Here is a 6,221-nt window from a genome sequence, read left to right as displayed (position 1 = left end):
CCCCCTGCCCCACCCCTCTGGCCTGCGGCGCCGTTGCCATGGCGACCTCCCCGGCGGCGGCGACCACCAGTGCCTCAGGCTGGGGGCGGAGACTTCCGCGGGGGCATTTCTCCGCCCTCCAGCGGCGGCGTGCGCGCGACGCAGTTGCCATGGCGACGCTCAGCAGCCAGGGTCGCCCCCGAGCTTGCGCGCCCCTTGGCTGGTCCCGGCGGAAGCTTCCGGGATGACCCGAATGCAGCTGCCCCCTGTCATCCCGCGCAGAGAGTCGCTTGTGATCACGTTAGGGACCGTGGCGAAAGAATAAGGGCGCAGAAAATGGGGCGGCTTGAGTATGTTCACAGAAGCCGGGACTCCGTTATGTGGACAGACATCAGAGTTGAATGAGTCTCAAGTGAAAATTCCCTCACTCTCTGAAAAATCACATCCCAAATCAAATTATTTTCAAGTTTCTTTTTAAAACCCATCCCACTGGAAGTAAACACCAACAGCTCTTTCTTGTTTCAAAGACAAATCATGCTAAGGAAAATAAAGGGTATAGACTGCTTTTAAGACTGTTTGGTTTTCAAAAGCATATTTGAACATGTTTACAGCAAAGGAATGATCTGTAATCCAGATCATTTGCACTGAGAATCAAGGATGCAAAACCAAGCATGCAATTGCAGGAATTGAACCAGTCAGTGAAGACATTCAGAATAGACAAACTACACCACTCCAACCTCAGGAGGAGGAGGATATTGGTCAAAGGATACAAAATTTAAGTTAGATGGGAGGAATAAGTTCCAGAGATCTATTGTACAACGTGGTGACCATAGTTAATGACAATGTATTGTTCTTGAAAATTGCTTAAAGACTGCATCTTAAGTGTTCTCATCACAAAATTGATGAGTATGTGAAGCAATGCATATGTTAAATTAGCTTGATTTAGTCATTTCATGATATTGTGAATGATAAATATATGCAATTTTAAAATTAAATAAACTGCATTGCTAAAAGAATATGAAATGAATTTGACAAATGGTGTCTAAATGAATACGAAAAGAAAACTAGAGGATAAATAAACAGAAGATAAATCAAAGGAAAAAATGTAACAAGCTCAAGCTCATCTCAGAGGAAATTACAGCAGAAAAAAAAAAAATGACTGCAATGACAAATGCCTTTAAATATTTCCTCTACTTAGGTGAAAATAAGATCAGGAAATCTCCCTTCCCATTTTTTTTTTTTTCAAGTCTTGCTCTGTCACCCAGACTGGAGGGCAGTGATGTGATCTCAGCTCACTGCAACCTCTGCCTCCCAGGTTCAAGCAATTCTCCTGCCTCAGCCTCCCAAGTGGTTGGGATTACAAGCATCCGCCACCACGCCCAGCTAATTTTTTATTTTTAGTCGAGATGGGGGTTTCACCATGTTGGCCAGGCTGGTCTCGAACTCCTGACCTTGTGAACTGCCTGCCTGGGCCTCCCAAAGTGCTGGGATTACAGGTGTGAGCCACCGTACCCTGCCTTCCTTCCCACCTTTAAGAACAAGCTGACTGTCACTTTTTTCATTTATATTTATTTTTGTTTATATGTGTATACATACACATACATATTTTTATGCAGAGAAAAATGTTAAGATATGCATATAGAGTTCTATTATGTACGTTATTCATATATAACATAAATGGGATACCAGCTTGAGTCTGAGCTGTGTTCACCTTAGAACTCCAGCCTAGATGTCGTGTTTAAAGAACTTGTGGGCAAGGTTCACTTGGAACCTCCTTACCTGAGAACCAAGGAACCTCCTAGAAAGTAAGTCATCCTGGTGGAGTACATTGACTAGCGCCTGTAATCCCAGCACTTTGGGAGGCTGAGGCGCGTGGATCATGAGGTCAGCAGTTTGAGACCAGCCAGGCCAATATAGTGAAACCCCATCTCTACTAAAAATATAAAAATTAGCCAGCATGGTGGGCAGATGCCTGTGGTCCCAGCTACTCAGGAGGCTGAGGCAGGAGAATCGCTTGAACCCAGGAAGTGGAGGTTGCAGTGAGCCAAGATCGCACCACCGCACTCCAACCTGGGTAACAGAGCGAGACTCCGTCTAAAAAAATAAATAAATAAATAAACTAAGTCATCCTAAAGATATCTGGTTCAATGGCAAATGTTGAAGGGGAAAGTGATGCTACAGTACTGGCCATGAACTGCTTTCGTGTAGCATCCTTCTCTTCGTATAAGTAATTCCTAAACTTACAGTGTAAATAACTTCCTTTGAGAATTTTCTTTTTCTTTTTTTAGAGGCAGAGTCTGGCTGTATCACCTAGGCTGGAGTGCAGTGGTGTGATCATAGCTCACTACAGCCTCCAACTCCTGAGCTCAAGCAATCCTTCCACCTCAGCCTCCCAAGTAGCTCAGTCAGAGACAGAGCCCTACTGTAAGGTAGTTCTCTCAGATACAGAGCACCCATGTGACTCATCCTGGGGACCTCTACAAATATTTGGGAAGAAATTGCTGAACTCAGAGTCCATTCAGGGACCTCAAGGATGAAGCTAGATAAATACTCTCTTGCAGCAGTTGCAGTGTAGCCCCAGGCTTATGGGGCCTGAAAAATGCAGCGTCTCATTAGTGTTTTACGCCCAAACACCTATGGTAACCAGTGAATTTTCCTTCTATTTCTAGTTACTTCATAAAGATAATAATCTTCCAACTCAATGTACATTTATTGAACACCCAGTATATGCAGGCATTTTAAGGAAATGTTTCTTCTACTAGAGATGCTGTGACACTTTGCTCTTTACCTTAGCTTAAATGTTAGTACCTCAGAGAGGCCTTCACTAATTTTCAAACCAGCCCTTATTCCCTTTCAAATCCCCTGGTTCTCTTTTCTTTATTGCATTTATCAAAATTGGCATCAAATATTAATTGGTGTAATCTTTTTATTTTTTACTGTTATTATTATTATTATTATTATTATTTTGAGACAGAGTCTTGCTCTGTCGCCTAGGCTAGAGTGCAGTGGTGCGATCTCAGCTCACTGCAACCTCTGCCTCCCAGGTTCAGTGATTCTCCTGCCTCGTCCTCCCTAGTAACTGGGATTACAGCTGGGTGCCACCACGCCCAGCCACTTTTTTCTGTATTAGTTAGAGGTGGGGTTTCACCGTGTTAATTGGGCTGATCTCAAACTCCTGACCTCAAGTGATCTACCTGCCTCGGCCTCCCAAAGTGCTGGGATTACAGGTGTAAACCACCGTGCCCAGAGCAGGTGTAATCTTTTAAAAATGTCTATAGTTTCCAAAAGAATCCTGTTTGTTAGGTTCATGATTGCACAGACCGCACCTTCCAGGGTAGCACATAGAGACAATCCATAAATGCACATTAACTTTCATGCTTTTCTCTGCATATGAGGTAGTATATAGCCACCCTATTTATAAAGCTTCCAGTGGAGAAACCTGGAAGACTGACTTTTCTGAATTCAATTCTCTTGCTAAGGAGAGTGAAGCTGATTGATCTAATTTGAATCAGGTAAGCACAATTACTCCAATGAGATGTGGGCAAGAGATTGGGCATCCCACTGTATAAACATGACGCTGTTAGCTCATCTTTGCACTTCGGGGAGAAGGGCTGGGTTCTTTTCTCAGAGAATGGAACTGCTCGGACTCCAAATGGTTCCAACTACAACAAAGAATCTAGACTTGTGAGAAAAAAATGTCTTCACTCTCCAAAAATGCATGATATAGTAGGAGGTAATAAGACCAACACCAGATAACCATATTTCTATTCCGATTATGTCACCTGGCTTAAAAGGTACATAAATAATGTTATGGGATAGAAAGAAAACACTGTGCTGTGATTATAAAGTTAGCGTAGGAACATATATATGGAACCTTGTTTTATCTTTGATAAAAAGATAGTGACATTGAAACATTATTTCCATTGAAAACATTGTTTCCTAACAGCTACGAATGACTTAAATGAAAGTAGATTTGTTTCAAAAACAAATGACATCTTACCTCAATTTTAAAAAATTAAATGGCAACAATGTTGATAATCGTAGTATAAACAGGACCCTAAAAAAAATTGTTTTTCTTTCCTGTGTGGGAAGATAACTGCCATACTTCCCATGCTGAAAGGGATCTGCTTATTTTCAAAATATAAACTTAAGAACTCGTCTAAGATGACATTGAACAATGTGAACTCAATTATTCTCTAGAAAAAAAAACACACACAGGAAAATGTGAGCTTTTAATAATTAGAAAGATAATAATTATTCATATGTAATTTGAACTAACCTGCATCTTGTTGCAAGAATTAAATCTGATGATCTGCATATTTTAAATTCTTGCTCTGTAAAATTAAAGTAACTGTAATAGGAGACCTAGATGTTACCTTTGTTTGTTTAAGCCACTGTTATCTGGGTTTTTTGTTTTGCAAAGTCAAATGTAAATCTGAGGGAAGAAGAGGAGCTGGGCCTGAAGGAGCCTCTGGGGAATCACTACTGCTGTGGGTGTTTGCAAGTGGCAGGGAGCCAGGCCTGGGCAGGGTGTGTCACGATGCCAGAGCGGGCGGTGCAGAAGGTGGTGGTCACTCCCAGGTGCTGCTCCGTGTGGTGGATCATTTCAATCGAATGGTCAAGTTTGGAAACCAGAAGTGCGTTGTTGGTGTGCTTTTGGGGTCATGGCACAAGAAATTACTTGATGTATTGAACAGTTTTGCAGTTCCTTTCAATGAAGATGACAAAGACAATTCTGTGTAGGTTTTAGACCGTGATTTGGAAAATATGTATGGAATGTTTAAGAAAGTCAATGCCAGAGAAAGAGTAGTTGGCTGATACTACACAGGTCCTAAACTACACAAGAATGACGTCACCATCAATGAAGTCATGAAAAGATCTGTCCTAACTCGGTATTGGTCATTACTGACATGAAGCCAAAGAACCTAGGGCTGCCCACAGAAGTGTAAGAAGGAGTGTAAGTGTAAGACTTCTTCCATTTCAGTGGAAGAAGTCCATGATGATGGAGCTCGAACCTCGAAAACATTCAAGCACGTCACAAGTGAAATTGGAGCAGAGGAAGCTGAGGAAGTTGAGCACTTGTTATGAAACATCAAAGACATGGCAGTGGGCACCAAGGGACTGAACTCCAAGCTTCTGGATATCAGGAGCTGCCTGGAAAAAGTATCCACAGGCAAGCTGCCCATCAATCACCGGATCATCTACCAGCTGCAGGACGTCTTCAACCTGCTGCCAGACATTAACCTGCAGGATTTTGTTAAGGTCTTCTCCCTGAAGACCAGCAACCAGCTGGTGGTAGTATACTTGGCCTTGCTGATCCATTCTGTGGGTCATCAACAACAAGATTGCCAATCGGGACGCAGAGAAGAAAGAAGGGCAGGAGAAAGGAGAGCAAAAAGATAGAAAAGATGACAAGGAGAAAGCTAAGGGAGAGAGTGATGTAAAGAAAGAAGAGAAAAAGTAAAACATGTATTAAAATAGCTTTTTGATGCCTGAAATCCCAGCACTTTGGGAGGCCAAGGTGGGTGGATCACCTGAGGTCGGGGGTTCGAGACCAGCCTAACCAACATCGAGAAACCCTGTCTCTAATTTAGGGGAAAAAAAAGAAAGAACGAAAAGAAAGAAGTGCAATGTAATTACTAGAGATAAAATAACATACATAAACCCTAAACTGGAGAGAGGGGAAGAATAAGAGACAGAGAGGAAAAAAAAACAACAATAAACAACAACAACAAAAAAAACTGTGGGTCAGGTTGAAGGTGGAAATACTTTAATGTAATAATAAAAGTTTTGTTCTCCAAAAAAAATAATAATAATACAAAATTAGCCAGGTGTGGTGGTGCTCACCTGTAATCCCAGCTGCTAGGGAGACTGAGGCAGAAGAATCGCTTGAACCCAGTAGGCAGAGGGTGAAGTGATTGCACTTATCTGGGGCAATAAGAGCGAAATTCTGTCTCAAAAAAATAAATAAATAAAATTTAGAAATAAAAACAAAAAGTTTTCATGGTTTCAAAGTTTCATTTCCCTTACAAGAAAATTGAAAAATACCAAAAAGTTTAAAGAAGAAAAAAATTGCGTGTAATCCTGCCATTAAGTAATAACCACTATTAACATTTGTATATACTTACTCAAATTTTTATATCTATATCATCATTTTTAATGTCTACTTATTATGTTATCATGTGGATATAACAATTTTCTTAATTGCTTTCCTGTGGTTACCAATTTTTCTGCCCTTATAA

The 6,221-nt window shown here is 41.3% G+C and overlaps 1 pseudogene; it reads left to right on the top strand.

The window, feature by feature from the left end:
* Nucleotides 1-4,519: 4,519 nt before the first annotated feature.
* Nucleotides 4,520-5,701, top strand: LOC101037276 (26S proteasome non-ATPase regulatory subunit 7-like; annotated as a pseudogene).
* Nucleotides 5,702-6,221: the final 520 nt, after the last annotated feature.

This window comes from Saimiri boliviensis, chromosome 17, assembly GCF_048565385.1.
Source record: "Saimiri boliviensis isolate mSaiBol1 chromosome 17, mSaiBol1.pri, whole genome shotgun sequence".
NCBI classification, from domain to species: Eukaryota; Metazoa; Chordata; class Mammalia; order Primates; family Cebidae; genus Saimiri; species Saimiri boliviensis.
The sequence above is the reverse complement of the archived record's forward strand: the minus strand, read 5'-3'. Positions and strand labels throughout refer to the sequence as shown.